This window comes from Lissotriton vulgaris, chromosome 6, assembly GCF_964263255.1.
Source record: "Lissotriton vulgaris chromosome 6, aLisVul1.2, whole genome shotgun sequence".
In the NCBI taxonomy this organism is placed as follows: Eukaryota; Metazoa; Chordata; class Amphibia; order Caudata; family Salamandridae; genus Lissotriton; species Lissotriton vulgaris.
Genome location: NC_141694.1, coordinates 1,744,574,690 through 1,744,591,763, shown reverse-complemented (window position 1 = coordinate 1,744,591,763; position 17,074 = coordinate 1,744,574,690). Strand labels below are relative to the sequence as shown.

Genomic DNA, 17,074 nt, shown 5'->3' with positions numbered 1-17,074 from the left:
CTTATTCTCGTGGTGGTTTCTTCCAGGAGCATTTCGACTCACAGTGTTCGGCTTAGATGAGCTGTTCCTTCCACTTCATTGGACTCTTTTAGGTCTTGCTTCCAAGCAGCTTTAACTATCTGTTGCAAGATCTCATGTCTTGAGTTCGGCAAACAAAAAATATAAAAACAAGTATGTAGTGAGAGTGGGCTTTTGTTCAGTCTGCTTAGTCATTGACTTCAGTGCTTTTTATGCATTAGACAGTTGTTGGATGAAGCTCACTTCATTCTGCGGATGGTTATATTGTGTAACTAGCGTTACATTGGTGATGGGTGTGGTAATATCTTTCTTCTCCAATCTGGAAAATGCTAGTAAGCCAAAAGATAATGATGCATTAAGCATTTCTTGGTTTAAGTGAGTATTATGCCAAGTTTGTCAAGGGCTATGCTTTTGTTGTTGAGCCACTCAGACAACTGCTCAAGAAAGGATCAAGGTTTGTGTGGATGGATGTTCATGATGAAGCTTTTCGAAATGTGATCAAACTTATTGCTAAGGCACCGGGCCTTAATACTTTTGATCCTGAAGGGAAATCATTTGTTACTGTTGATGCAAAGAAAGGGTCATTTCTTTTATCTCTAGAGGTATTAGGGGGGCTGAAGTTCACTATAGTACTATTGAGAAGGAGGCTCTAGCCTGTGTGTGGGCAGTAGAAAAGTTTAAGAATTTTTTGTGGGGAAGACCTTTTGTCTTGGTGACGGACCATAAACCTCTTGTTTATATTATGGATGGTGTCAGAAGTGGTAAGGCCTCATCTAGGTTGGTTAGGTTAATTGCTAGGCTGCAGGAGTTCAATTTTGAGATCCAGCAAATTCCAGGAGGAAATAATTTTACTGCAGACTGTTTATCTAGATTACCTCCAGTTAATGATTCTTGTGATGAAGTTTTTGATCAACATGAGTGTGTGATAGCTTCGATTGATGCTGTGGAGTCTTGCAATTTTGGTATTGATGAGAAAGAATGGAATGATCATGTCATCAAAGACAGTTTGTTGGCCAAAGTCAAATTTCATGTTATTAATGAATGGCCTTCAGTAAAAAAATTAGAATTAACTTTGAGAGGTTTTGCACAAGTTGCTGAGGAACTGTCTATTGAGAATGGAATTTTATTAAGACAAGACTTGTTTGTTCCACCGGTTACTCTTAGAGATAAGATCATCAGTTTGGCACATTCAGGACATCCAGGTGTTTCTGGAACAAAGAAATTACTTAAGTGTCATTATAGGTGGCCTGGTTTGGATGCTTCTGTTGAAAGGTTTATTGATAATTGTTCAGTGTGTGTTAAGTCGGATAAGCACTGGAAAGTGTCTACTGAACCGTTGTCTATTGGAGATGGTCCTACAGGTCCTTGGGAAAAGCTTTCTATTGATTTTCAGGACCTTATGAGTGTCTTGGCAGAGAGAAAAGATTTTTAATTGTCATTATTGATGATTTCTCTAAGTGGCTATACTATTCTTTTGTTGAGCATCCTACTACTGATAAGGTCATATGTTTCCTGGATAAAATCTTCAGGATTGAAGGGGCACCTGTCTCCATTATATCTGATAATGGTGTTCAGTTCATTTCCAATAAGATGCAAATGTTTTTGATAAAATTTGGTGTGTCTGCAAAAAGGGCTCCTCTTTATAGTCCTCGCTCTAATGGTCAAATTGAGAGAGCTAACCGGTTTTTCAAAGAAGGTGTTCAAGCTGCTTTGGAAAGTAAACTTGATGTATTTGAATTTTTAAAAGATATGGAGTTATCACTTACCTCCTAATTCCTGTACAGGAGTTTCTCCTTATATTTTAATGAGAGGTAGATACGGGGAAGAGTAAGACTCTAAGGCCGATCCAGTGGGAAAAACTTAGAATGTCCGTTCAGATAAAAAAGAGGACAGCCAGCCAAGTGCCGATATAGAAATGCTTAGAGAGTGTAAAGACTTAATTAATAGGGTATGAGAAACCGTATCAAATGTGGCGCTTAGGTCTAATAATATAAGGGCCACTGTGTTACCTGCATCCAAACACTGGCGTAACATATCAGTAACACCCAGCAGGGTTGTCTCAGTTGAAAATCCCGCTCTAAAACCCGACTGGGAAGAATGCAGAAAATTAGAAGATTCCACAAGTGTAGACAGTTGAGAGTTCACGTGTTTTTCCAAAACCTTGGAGAACATCAGGAGTAAGGAAGTAGGCCTAAATTAGTTGGCTTTGCAGGATCTGCATTTGGCTTTTTCAACAAAGGCAGGACCATAGCATGTTTCCAGACAGGTGGCATCACTGCCTCGCTGAGCGAGGCATTAAGTAACTCCAGGACAACTCTCAGAGCGGGCTGTTCAATTTGCAGGAGCACCGAGGCCGGAAGCGGATCACAAGGAGAGCCTGATTTGATGCTCGCAAATTTTTTTATGAAAGAACTAATATCAAGAGGTACCCACTTCTCTAGTTTAATCAAAGATTCAGCTGCTGCAGTGAGTTCTAAAGAAGGAATAAGCTGAGCAAGGGACACCATACTGGTTCCCCCTAATGTCATAAAATTGGTTCTACTTTATTTATGAAGAAGTTAGCGAGAGTGTTGCATTGCAGTTCATCTAGAATAGGCGGGCTAGGTTGTGTACCTGGGCCAGCTAGCTTCTTAACCATAGAGAACACAGTACGAGGGCAATTCTTCGCCCCCAGAATGGTGGAAGAAACATACTCAGCTCGCGCTATTTTGCATAAAGCGTGGAGGGAGGCGTGGTTTCCTCGATGAGAGTGAGCAGGTAAGAGAAAGTGGCAAGGTGTGTTTTACGGCTCTTATTGGAAAAAAAGCATCTGGAAGAGTTTTAATTCCTAGAAAATGTGCACATGCTAAAGTTTACAAAATCCTCACCATGGGCCCGATTTATATCTTGTCCATTGCGACAGAGTTTCCATACCACCAAGACTGTGGTCCACCTACCAAATTTAAAAGTGAGCAGACCTTAGGTTCAATCACAGTGGGGACTACTCCTTCTCGACCGTGATTAATCAGGACCAATCAGGACCAATCAGGGACCAATCGGTCCCTGATTTCCCCCTATAGGCCGAATAAATCCCTCCGCTCTTCTACAGCATTCCTGGCCGAGATCCCCAGAACTCGTAGAGCTAGAGCAGGAGGACGCTCCTTCTCGTATAATGTTTCCAAACTTTGGAACTCACTCCCTTTGCAGCTAAGGAACAACCCCAATCTGACCACTTTTCGTAAACAGCTAAAATCCCTGCTGTTTAATGCCTAGTAAAGTAACCGCAAGAGGGCCTCATCTGTTTTCAGCGCCTGGACGCCTCAGGGCAACTGTAGCGCTTTATAAGTCACATTTTCATTTTCATTTCATTTCATTAAACCCTTCCAAGAGTCTGCAGAGTGGAGGCCGTCAGAAGCAGACCTCAGATTTCACCCACCTAGTTTAGATGGGGGGAATTAGAAGTCAGTTTTCATTGTCCGTCTCTGTCAGGAAAACGTGGGCATTAAGGGGCAGTGAAAACTGATAAATGCTCCCCTCGCCATGGGGGAGAAATCCCATGGTGAGGGCGAGCATTGCTGTTTTATTTTTGGAATTAAAATCCCATTTTGGGATTTTTTTTTTTAAATACCAACAAAAACAGTTTGGCACATGGCTCTGTAATGTTGACGGTCCCATGGAGCAAACTTTAAACAGCTTTGACAGGAACTATTGTGACAGCGGTTCCTTCCAGGGCTGTAGAAATGACCACCAACTTGGAGGTCATTTCTAAATTTGACTGGCCTTGTAGTCTCAGCCTGGAGGAGGTTAAATTCCCCGCCATGCCAATGGAGATTACTTAGTCTGCCAAAACATAAATCGGGCCCCATGTTTGATGCTCTGCATGTGATACGGCCTTTAAAAAGTAGTAAAATATTGAATTGTTTTGCAAGTTACTCTAAGGGCTCTAAGGGCTCATCTGCTTATTTGACGATGGAGAAACACGTGTCCTGTCATGCAAATATGTAAAGACATCCTTTGATCTCAGAATATCAGGGCAGGTCTCACTCTTACTACGGACACAGTAGATCACCATTTGTTTTTTTGCCTTCTCTGTGCACCAGTATTGGGGCTCAGTAGTTACTCCAGGGTGCTTACCTGTTTATTTTTGTGAACCACTAATACTGCTATACAGTCAGTTTTCACCACCTCCAAATGAGGCAGTTTAAACATCCTAGACACTGGGAGATGTGTTGATTTGTTGATGATTACACACTGTGTCAAAGTAAGATAGCTGTGATCAAACACCAGTGTGAGCCTTCATTTATTGCAAAGCCCTGGTAGACACTGCCGTGTTGAAGCAGTCATGGCCTGAGGATAAGCCTACACCGTTGAGGCGTAGGATCTTTTATAAGCCCTCTGCACTGCATGGCTAGTTGAAGGCCGCTAATGCCCTGTGATATAGTGTTCTTTAAAGAGGTGAGTCTTCAATTCATCCCTATATTGGAGCAGAGTTTGGGCAGTCCTAATAGATATGGAGATGTTGTTACAGATCCTGCACGGGTAGATGGAGAGGCCTGCTGTCTTGTTTTTTGTTTTCTAAATTTCTTAGGGCCTGATTTAGAGTTTGGCAGGAAGGTACACAAATGGAACAGAAATGCTGTCCGCCTTATTACAGGTGCATTATATCCTAATATACTTGTAATCAGGTGGATGGGATTTCTGTCCTGTTTTGGCAGACTAGCTGTCTTCCAAACTCCATATCAGGCACTTAGGGCCTGATTTACATAACAGCGGACAGGATATTCCATCTCACACATGATGGATATCCCATCTGCTGTATTACAAGTTCAGTGCATTCTATCGTATGGCATTTGTAAAACTGGGACAGAACATATGTCATGGTTGTGATGGAGTATCCTGTCTTCCAAAATATAAATCAGGCACTTAGTCTGATTGTGCCCTGATGTAGGTGTGCTGAGAATCACCAGAGAAATTGCGCTTATATGCAAGATAAGTGGGGTGCAGGTCTTTATGACTTTGTTAATGATGCAGCTGAATTTTAAGAGGTTGTGGGCTGTCAAGGGGAGTTATTGAAGCTGTCCTTCCCTCGTTGATATCACATGTGACTACAGTATAGAGCTACCTGTGATAGGATCTCAGGCTCCACATTGTTGCAGAGTCAGTTGTTAATACTTGAAGAGTGACTCAGAAGAGCTCCATAATCATAGTGCTGTTCTTGCCTTATAATAGTCAACGTATTTTCTTGAATATCTTGTAAGAGTGCTTCCAGATGTGCCATGCTCTTGTGCCGAAGTTAACTTTCTTTGTGCGGAGTGGCATTTGAACTTTCAGTTATGTCCTATTGGATTGATTTCTAGCTAAAGGTGTAATGCCCATCTGTTTCAAGAAGGTCCACCTTACCAGTTACCAGCTAAGCAGTCTCAGACTGCCTGGCACTAATTTTGAGATGATTTATGATTTGGAGCGGTTTATGGTCAAATTGACAGGGCATAGCAACGTTCAATGGAATCTAGTGCATGCAAGGAAAACTATTACTTGACAACTGACTGGGCAGCAAAATACTGTAAGGACCAGGGTTCACTGGACACAGTAGGACTGTGGGATCTGGTGCAACCTCACCTGCAGCTGCTGCACTGTTGGTAGACCCATTTTTCAAAGGGGGTGAGGCTTCTTCTAGCATGTTCCTTAATGTTATATGGGCTGGTGCAACAGGTTTTGTTGGCGCACCCTCAAATGACCTCCTACTTCAAAGATTCCCTCACTACCACCCTCCGATGGTGCCCTCATAGCTCCGAACCCCTGTTTCATATTTATTTATTTTATAGCTCTACTTATCCCAATGTAGACTGTCTAAGCACCTTATATCACAGACAAATTATACAGAGAAAATGAGTCATGCACGTGTGTAAATCAATATATAGGAAATATTACTTAAAACAATGAGGACTAAGAGGTGTAGGAGTCACATGTTTTCCATACTGGTAGGTAATACATTTTAAGAGCGCTTAGTCTTCTGAAAAGAAGGGGCAGATTAACTAGGTTTTTATGATGTGCAGTAACCACATTGTTGTTGCTCTCTCCTTTAGTGCTGGCATACCTTAGGCTGCCCTGAGTCAATGCACACACTCTGGCACAATAGTGCAAAGGTGTTTGCGTGATGATGCAAGCTTGGGTTTTTTATTGGAAGGTACTCTTTCAGCATAAAATTACATGCTTTGCAAAAGGTAACACTTCCCCACTTTATATGTGTACTGTACAATGCACCACACATGCAAAGTTGGAAAGTTTGTAGAAAATACATTCTTTCACTTTACACCTTGCTTGAGGATGCAACATTTTTTATGCCAAATCCTTTCTTCCAAAGGTAGTAGATAAAGAGTAGTGAAAAATACATGGATGAGTGTAGGGGAACATCCATTTACCATCTATGTTATGCCTGTGTGACATAAAGCATCACTGAGTGCTACTTTGTGAAACTTTAAGACTACAGTCCAACATGTGAGAAATTGGGTTATTAGTTGTGCAGGATATAAGGCCAGCACAAGTAAAAGGTCCACAATGTCCCCTGTACTGGGAACCAAGCACCCCATTGTATCACTTGACACACTCGGGGTAGCAAAGCAGAGCATTCCAGGACCTACTCAGGGGATTTAGTGTCGGCTAGTAATCACCATTTACTGCCATGCAATAATAACACTCAACAAATGACAGTCCTTTTTTTTTCAATACAGACTACAAAATATTCTGCATTAAGTTACAAATATATACATAAGGCAAATAGAAATACCTTGGTGACACCCTGAAATAACATTTGACCACTACAGGGCCACGACCCCAAAAATCACAGTACCCTCACTTATACCAGGTAGAACATCATATTATGTGGGGTACAGATGAAATAAACCAGGTCTATTGGCTTTTGTAAGGGGTCACCTTAGCAACATGTCTGACAAGCCTATTAACTTGGTCAAGGGTCACCAAATCAAAAGACAAATAATTCACATTAAAGCCACCATCATTACTGTAACTAGCAATAACCATTTATAAATCCGCTCATTGATATAAAAAAAAATTCAATATTGATGAATCATTTTCTTTGGCATTATATCATTAATAAGCACTCAAACTGAACATAACATGTGTCTGTGTTTTTGTACACTTTCAGGCCACAAAAAATTCCTAAAAAGAACCAGCAAACCCGTAGAGAGTGCTGCACTCCCATCGGAGTGCTTACAATCATGATAAAAACCCTGAGGAGTTGGTCTGTCTTTAACTATTACTGAAGGGGGACAGCTGTGCTCACAGCATTGGTGGTGGTCCCCCCTGCCCATTTTTAGGCGACCACAGAAAGGAGAAATGCATGTCAGTTAGGACCTGCAGGGCATTATGAGGCATTCTCAGCTGGGTGTGTTAATATTATTTTAGTAGCTTTGGCTGCATTTATTTGCAGCCGTGCAGCTTCATGCCACACTGTTTCTTTGAGCTTTCTTTTTTCTCTGTGGTGACACCAAACTTTGTGAGAAGCACTGTTTTCATGTAGGGCATATGGGGCCCTATTATGGAAACGGTGCACTTTACCTGTTTGCGCCTGGTGCACCTTAAAACAGGTAGGTCGGGCACACACAGGGAAAGTGCGCTCTAGTACATGGAATGCTCTGTCCCCTGGGCAGCTGCAAACCTATGCAGCCCTGGAGGCAGCACATTCAGGTGAAAAATGTAGTGGCTGCTTTGAAGTCGCTCTGTGTTTCACTATGCAGTCGGCAACCCACCTGCACTTTTAAAGGGGATTAGAGATCCACTTGCAGGCAGGTGCAGTGAGTGACTGCACCAGACTGGAAGGAGATGTCTGGGGCCGTCCATGGGACCCCCTTTCTCCCCTCCAGAGGGCTGCAATGACGGGGATCACAGACATTGCACAAACATTTAGGTGGCACACTGTCAGTTCGCCTCCTGAGAGCTTCTTTGCTTCTACGCCCAAGTCTATATTATGGCACAGGTGCAGAGGCAAAGGGATTCCCTCATTTGCATGAAAAGGAGGGAACTCACTCTGAAGATAGCGCTGCTCTTAATGTGCACCCCTGCTATTAGTATTACAGAAGTGGTTGCACAAGTGTCTTCAGCTCCTTCTGTAAAACCAAAGTGCCCTAGTGGCACGCAAAGTGGGAGAAAACGCCTGTTGCCCCCCTGGGGCACATCCATAATATGCTCCCTGGCCAGCCACCTCTAAAACCAACAGTGTATTTCTCCAAATAGCTGATATGTGCCTTCACACAATAGTTCCACAAAACTCCTTTGGGACCCTATGCCTTCCTAGAGGTACTTCATAGGCTGTGAACCACCGATCACTATCATCCCCCACCTCAAAGCTAGGCGCCAGGTCTTTGGGTATGTGGACCCTTATGTCTTCACAGGCCCCTTTGCTGCCTCTACCACCAATTCTGCTGGACTCTTAGGCTTGTTGGAGCTCTAGTGGCAGGTCCTTGAGACTCAATTAACAGACCCACAAAAGTTAATTCTCTTGGAGAGCTAGCTTTTTCTCCTCAATGTCCCTTTCCCGGGCTCTCTCAGCCTCAGCCCTTTACACCTTTGCAGCCAGTTCCAGCTGCAGCTTGAGCTACCTTCCAGGTTTCTTGTCCTACAGTTTCCCAGTGGACAGGGGGTGGGAGTAAACACTGCTTTGTGTGCTGGACCCAGTAGGGGACCTCACTCCTGTGGGTCTCCCACTCACCTCTAGTTCTGAGTCCTGGGGGGCGGGGGAGATTCTGAACTCTTTGTTTTATCTCTGGAGCTGTTGCAGTGTCATCCTCTTCAGCCTCTGTTTTATTCACCTCCTATCCATTTCATCCTTCTTAATATCACCATCCTGCTCCTGTGCTATAATTTGCATGCTGTTGACTTCTTTCGATGCTCAGAGGGCTATTTCATATTCAAACTTTGGAGAGCCCTTGCCTAGTTTAATCTATTCTCTCTGCACAGCCTTTTCGACTAAGCCATAATACAGCTTTTAAGATTGTCAAGATCCAAATCTATCTTTGCAGACAACAGTCACAGGCACACAAAATGTGAGGATGGAATTAAATTCGGAAAAAGGATAAACTATTGCCAATGAAGTAGAAAAAAAAATGATGAATCTGGTATCAGATTATGAATATGGGATTTTAGTGTTACATTGAGTCACTGAATAGCACTGCACAAACACAAGTAGTGAATCCCACTGCTGTCACCAATATGAGAAATTAGGTTGTTGGGTGAAGAAGGTGTTATTCCTTCTCGGGCAACAGCTCCAATCCATGTCAGGGTAAACCACAAAAGCCACTGAACCTGCGCTTAACCCATTGGTAGGTTGGCACAAAAGCAGCCAGGCTTAATTTAGAAGCAATGAGAAAAGTATTTATGTAGCACTCAAACAGTTATAAAGTGAACACATTAAACAAGAAAAATCCCACAGCATTTTAGAAAAAGAGATGCATTTTTATAAATAAAATGACACTAAAACAACAAAGATCCAATCAATGGTACCGGATTTATGAATTTTTCAAATGTTTAAAGTGAAAAGTAGTGCCAAATAGCAGAGAGCGCCACTCACGGTCATCTAGTCCTGCTAGACCAGGGGCCGGATTCAGGGACCAGATTAGTCTCCTGAAAAAGTTACCATCTCAGAGCCCAGCACGAAGACTCAAGTTTCGGGGTGGAGGAGGCCTCACTGAGCAGGGGGATCATCGTGGAGGGCCGTCACTGTAGTGTAGAGCAGTCCAGGTGTTGCAAATGGTAATTTCTGTAGCATCCTGTCAGGCATTGTGGATGGTCATTGCTGGAGCTTCACTTTGGCGGTCACCTCGGGCTCGCGATGCTGCGGCACAGAGTGCAGATTTTGCTTTGCCTGTCATTGCTGGCAGTTACTGTAGTGCGAAGAGTCTGGTTCACTGGAGCATTGTGCTGGTGGTCGTTGTGAGAGGCAAGATCTTGGGTGAATGGGCCTATATGCAGTCCTGAAGTGCCAACAACTTCAGGATGTCTCCCTTTTCTTCAGAGGAATTCACAGTGGTGTCACTCCAGAGCCCACGGCCTAGGGAAGCATGTCTTGGGAATCAGAGACTCACCCTGGAAGAGGCCAGAAGAGCTCAGGCAGGCAGTTGCAGGTCCAGGCTGGCTCAGTTATGGGCATTCAGCTGGGCAGTTGCAGGGAGGCCACTCAAACTTGTTGTGTCATTGTAACGTAGGACAGGAAGTCAGCCAGCTGAACTTTGGAGTCACTCTGGGAAGCCTGGTATGAAGGGAGCAGGTCCAGTCATCCTTCTCAGCGAGCAGCACAGGCCTCAGGCAGTAGGGCAGACCTCTGTCAGCAGGGCAGTGCTTCTTTTATTGTGTCCACAAGTCCAGTAGTGTACTAAACAATTGGTCTGAAGGGCCAATATGTATACCTTGTGCCAGCTTAGAAGTGGGTTAAACTTCCTCCCAAATCTGGCTCAGGAATTTACTTTCTTTCCCATGCCCAGGCTTCAAGGGGTCTGGAGGGACAAGAGCCTGTTGCCAATATCTTTGTGAGTGTGCTGAGGCAGCTCCTTTGAAATGTAATTGGAGTAGGAAACATCTCTGTCCCTCCCATCCTAACAGGATGGCCCTTCCTGACAACAGTTAGTCAATTTCAATTCAATTTCAATTTCAATCTTTATTTCGTTGCATTGCAACATAAAAGATAACAATAAAATATACAGTTCATGATAAAATATACAATGATATAGCATTCATTATAATGGGCACCCTAATACTACATGACTTCTACATTTCATCAAATTTAACACATTAGCTAGTATTTCATCAAATAAAAGCACATAGTTTACAGTTTCAGTTTGGCACAGTATCAGATAAATATTAAAATGTTTAAAACAATAGAAAAGTTAAAAAGACATTAAATTGAATTTGAGCAACCAGAATTAAAAATGCGATGCCTTGGCTTTGTTCATGATTTCGGAGAGTCTAAATAGCAGCTTTCTTTAGTTTAAAATGAAAGAGATAATTTCCTTCTAACAAAATAAGTGGACAATAAAAATTTGCTAATACCGAACATGATTACTTGACTGGTGTCCGTGCTTAGGATTCTGCCAGCTTCCCTATGGGAAGTAGAGCCAATGTTGCGGCACAAGGGGACTATCCACTTTTTCCTAGCTTTGTCGTAACTAGGGCAAAAAAACAGTATGTGGAAAATGTCCTCCCTTTGGTTATTGGTGCACAGGGTACAATGATCTTTATCAGTCTTTCCCCATCTTTTCTCAGTTACTTTTATCCTCAACGTACCGTACCTAAATTTTAAATATAAAGATTTGGCCAGTGGAGGTTGGATTTCATCAAGAAATTGTTCGAATAGAGCCTCATTTTTTGCCAAAAGAAATTTCTCAGTGAGAGGGCCGTGAGTTCTTGTATACACAGAATCATAACTCACGACAACAGTTAGTCCCCTTTTGTCTCACTGTCTGGGAGGAATAAACAAAAGGCAACTGCCAACTTCACCCAGTCATGTGGACTAGGATACAAGATGCAGGCACCATATGGTTTGGACAATAAAATGTCAACTTTCTGACTTTACCATTAAAGAGGTTTTTAAATAACAATTGATTTGAGTGTAAACATTACATTCCTATCTGTTTCCAATCAAAATGGTATGTAAAAAAATGTAAATTGATACTTGTATAGCGCACTACTCACCCGCAAGGGTCTCAAGGCACTTGTACGAATACCGCTGTGGAACCCGTCCTGGCTTTCCCTGTGAGGCGTCCACTCCTGGGCAGCCCCAGGGTGAAGGTCAGGCATCCTTAGCATTGTGGGGGCCGTTGTGGAGATTAAGCAAGCTATTGCCCAGAGTTGCAGAGTGGGACTCTATGATTGGAATAGGCACCGAGGCGAGAAATATCAGGTCCGTGGAATTTTGAGCCCAAGACCCGCCGAGGCAGGGAATTGAACCCTGGTCCTGGGCTAGACCTCTGCATCAGGGTCTGCCGCTCTAACCATTGAGCCACACTTCAATTAAAATCTTTTAAAAAGGAAGGTTAGACCTGGCAAAAAGTTTATTTTGCCATGTCAAATTGGCAGTATAAATTACGGGCCTGAGACATATTTACAAATCTGTTTCAGTGGATGGGTCGGTGAGTGGTGCAGAATTTATTTTACAGCCCTCTGTACGTGTAGTACCACTTTATTAGAGACTAACAAGTAAGTCAAATGTGCCAATTGGCTTTAAGCCAATTTAAACTTTTTAAAGGAGAAAGGACAAACACTTTAGCATTGGTTGGTATGGTAAAGTGCACAGAGCCCTAAATGTCAACAAAACATATGGGGCAACCATGCAGAGAGAGTCAATTCCAACACAACTCAATTTAGGATTTGTGCTGGAAAGTAAGCACCAAAGCGCAACAATTTGCACCTGGTGTGCATCACTTTTGTTATGCTTATTAGGCGCAAAGTATAAGTAATTCTGCCCAATAAACCTAACGGAATGATTACTAAAAATGTATTGCTACCCAAAACAACAATTTTTAGAAATCTTAGATTAAAGAAAGATTGAGGGGGGAAAACAACAAGATTTTACACCTATGCCATTTGATTTCTATGAAGGATTTATTACTTATCAATTCCAAGTAACAAAAAAACTGTGACAAAAACAATATCCCACTGAGTCATCTACAAAAAATACTTATCTGAAATCCATCACAAATGGTGCTTTGCTGCAGTAACTTTATCCCTCTTTGCTACTATATTATTCAGTCAGTCAGTCAAAAGATACTTTATTCGGCCACTAAAAGCCATAAAAGCAAACATTTAAAAAGAAGAAATTTTATAAGAGATACAATGATTAAAAGATCCCACAAGTATAATTAGAAAACCAAATCACGCCGGTAAATAGGTTTAGACCGACGGTACAGACAAGTAAGGATATAAACTCATTATTAAAAACCAGCACTAAATGCTATAACAAACATATAATACAACAGGTAAAGTGCAAAAGTAATAAAATATTAACTCAGTAGATAGACTAGGGAGTTGGCATTGCGGGCAGAGGGTATTGCACCGTTACAACGCAACTTTTACAACGCACTACCATTACATCGCAACTTTTACAACGCAAATACCATTACAATGCATGCCATTACAACGCATGTCATTACATAGCAGATACTATTACAACGCATGCCATTACATCGTAAGTATAGGTAAGTATATTATTTTTATTTAATTTTATTTTACATTATTTTATTAATTTTATTAATATTAAAAATAAAATAAAATATTAATATATTAATTTAAGTAATTTTGGGGTATTTTTAGGTTTTTGGGCTGGGTTTGGTTTTTGGGGTACAGGGGTATTTTTAGGTTTTAGGGCTGGGTTTGGTTTTTGGGGTACAGGGGTATTTTTAGGTTTTAGGGCTGGGTTTGGTTTTTGGGGTACAGGGGTATTTTTAGGTTTTAGGGCTGGGTTTGGTTTTTGGGGTACAGGGGTATTTTTAGGTTTTAGAGCTGGGTTTGGTTTTTGGGGTACAGGGGTATTTTTAGGTTTTAGGGCTAGGTTTGGTTTTTGGGGTACAGGGGTATTTTTAGGTTTTAGGGCTGGGTTTGGTTTTTGGGGTACAGGGGTATTTTTAGGTTTTAGGGCTGGGTTTGGTTTTTGGGGTACAGGGGTATTTTTAGGTTTTAGGGCTGGGTTTGGTTTTTGGGGTACAGGGGTATTTTTAGGTTTTAGGGCTGGGTTTGGTTTTTGGGGTACAGGGGTATTTTTAGGTTTTAGGGCTGGGTTTGGTTTTTGGGGTACAGGGGTATTTTTAGGTTTTAGGGCTAGGTTTGGTTTTTGGGGTACAGGGGTATTTTTAGGTTTTAGGGCTGGGTTTGGTTTTTGGGGTAGGTTTGGTTTTTGGGGTACAGGGGTATTTTTAGGTTTTAGGGCTGGATTTGGTTTTTGGGGTACAGGGGTATTTTTAGGTTTTAGGGCTGGGTTTGGTTTTTGGGGTACAGGGGTATTTTTAGGTTTTAGGGCTGGGTTTGGTTTTTGGGGTACAGGGGTATTTTCAGGTTTTAAGCCTGGGTTTGGTTTATGGGGTACAGGGGTATTACGACTTAAAATAAATTAAATTAATTAAATTAATTTAATTGAATTTAATTAAATTAATTACAATATTTACAATTAAAAAGATTAATTGAATTACATTACTTAAATTACATTAAATTAATTACTTTTTTATTTATTTTATTTCTTATAATTAAATAATATTATTTACAATTTTTAAATTAATTAAATTTCTTTAATTATAATAAATTAAATTATATTAAGTATTATTTTAATTTTATTTAAATTATTTTTAATGTAATAAATTACATTATATTATTTACTATTTATACATTTATTATATTTCATTAATTATATTATATTAAATATATTAAATTAATTACAATTTTAATATTTAATTAAATTACTATAATTAAATTAAATTAAATTAATTAATGTATTTAAAATTTTTACATTATATTTATTAATTCAAATAATTAAATTAACTTTATTACATTTAAAAAAAAAAGATTACTTACCTATACTTACGCTGTAATGGCATGCGTTGTAATAGTATCTGCTATGTAATGACATGCGTTGTAATGGCATGCATTGTAATGGTACCTGCGTTGTAAAAACTGCGTTGTAACGGTCTGCGTTGTAAAATAACACGTTGTAAGGACATAGATCCCGGGCAGAGGGTGACACATATAGTTCCCAGAAAACAGTCAGCAGATACGACCTGGCTACTACAAAGACAACCTCTTTCTATATTTTGAGGCCCCTGTTGACAAGCTTGTGACCTCAAATCAGACCATGGAAGAAGAAAATAATCGAAGGTATAGTAATGCGGGCCTTACTTGAGCAAATTGCCAATTTCTGAGCAGCGGGAGTATGAACTTTTTTTCGCACGGGGTCATAAAAATCACAGAAAAAAATTAAATGTAAAGTATCCTGCTCAGAAGAATTGTCACAGGGACAGAGCTTTAGTGCGCCGGGTTTCGTGTAGCCTTTGGGAAAGGCTAGTAGCCAGGGTACCAGATTCAATCGGAATCTGGATAACAGAAAGCAATGGTATACATTAATGGCAAGCAACAAGTACGGCTGTACCTGTGGGCTCAAACTCAGTGTAACAAACCTTCTCACAGTGGGCTTAGCTAGCTCCTTGTCTTCCCTAAGCCCCTGCCGTTTAGCAAGAAACTGTTGTTTACTGTCTCTAATGGTTACCGGGCCTAGAGGCCTGGGATTCAAATACAGGTTGGGGCAACCTAACCATTTCATTTGCTCCATGATGCACTTTAGCCAGGGGATACATGAGGCCCCCCTGTGTGCAATGCAGTCCGCGATGATAAGTTGATTTAAGGTGGGGGTGGGACAAGCCCAGATTCATAATCAACAAAACAGCGGGGCAACAGCAATCAGGTCTGAGATATACCCCATGCCCAGCTCCTCATAGAGGATGTCCGCCGGAATAGAGGGGGTAACGGCAAGAAGTTTGCTCATAAATGTTTTTTCTGCCCCCTGGGCGTCCTAAACGTCTTTATAACCCCAAACGTCACATTCATAGGTCGCCATGGGAGTGCATTTTTTTCTGTACACCTTAAACAAGGCGGAAATGGGGATTGACCCCAGCCTTTTTTGCAAAATCCTTAGCAGTCCCTGCTCCTCTTGCCAGGACATTCTTTTTGTGTATTCTTTGTACTGACCAGCTCCCTCGATCTTCGAACAGCACCCCCAAATATGGGAAGGTTGAAGCTTTTGTTAGTTCTGCCCCCTAACAGAAAAACATAAACCTGACAGCCTTCCGGGAGCCTATCGACATGGTATGGGATTTTAAGAAATGAGTGGCTAGATCAAGTGAATCCATAAAATCAATAAAACCATTTAAAGGTTTTTGAAGACCCACTGCAGTTCTGGCAAACAGAACCGCATCGTCTGCGTACAAGAGTGCAGAGTTCATCTTGGATCCAACTCTCAATATGTCTTTACAGCTGGATGCTAGGATGTCCCCTAACTTATTGATATACAGCATGAACAGCAGTGGGCCAAAATGCACCACTGCCCGGCCCCTCTCTTGACCACCATGGAGTCCATCATGCCGCCATCCTCATTAATTCTCACTGCTGCCGTGGTGTTATTGGCAGTATGTAAGAAGGCCACCAGTTCTGTGTCCAAACCCAGATCCCGGAGAGTCAGCCACAGCTTAGATCTATTAAAACAGTCAAAGGCTGTGCTACTACATTATAAGTCACAAATGACTTGACACAGTGAAAATCTCATCATTGAGGTTATCAATCACAAGAGATATTATGCTGTTGTAATAATCCTGTGAAAAATGCCACACACACACACAGATCTATGTGGGATGCACTCATCTCTGTTCAGCCTGTCACACAGAGGACGCCCCACTGACCTTGGCACCCAGTGCCATGTCACGGGTCATACCCTTCTAAAGCAGGCAGTTAATGGTAGGGTGCGTAACCCTATGTCTTATGTGGCATTACCTTAGACAGTCCAATTCTGGAAACCTGAAATGTTCTCATAGTTTGTACCTCTTTAACATGATATAAAGTCCAGATCTATTTAGCATTTCACTTTCTGCCATATAATATATGTTTTCCCAGATCCCACAAGTATGAAGATTGCTTATGATAGGGCTGATCATGGAGCCTATAGTGATGCAAGTCTCTAATATTGCCTTGGTGACTGGAGAAGAGCAAATCCCTATGGCCTGTTTTTCGCTGATCCAGGGAACTACCATATGTGCTACCCTGTGGTCAAATGGTCCGCAAAGTGGCGATGTTTCTCTGTGATATCCATATGCCATTCCACCACATATCTAAGCTAGGCTGCAAGGTAATGATCAGAGATATCTAGGATCCTCAAACATCCCCATTCTCACGGAAGGTAAGCATATTACTTTGGCCCTAAATTTCCCCAGCATGGGTTCCATGTTTGGGCACATAAAAAGGGCCCTGTATAATGGCCCTTGAAAATAGGAAATGGTCTGACATGACCCCAATAACACATTTCCTAACTCGGCCT

General features: G+C 41.6%; 1 protein-coding gene across 1 annotated transcript in view; it reads left to right on the top strand.

Annotated features, from left to right (window-relative positions):
* Positions 1-17,074, top strand: part of LOC147709409 (calpain-13-like) — a 454,206-nt gene that overhangs the window by 95,719 nt on the left and 341,413 nt on the right. The window lies entirely within an intron of this gene.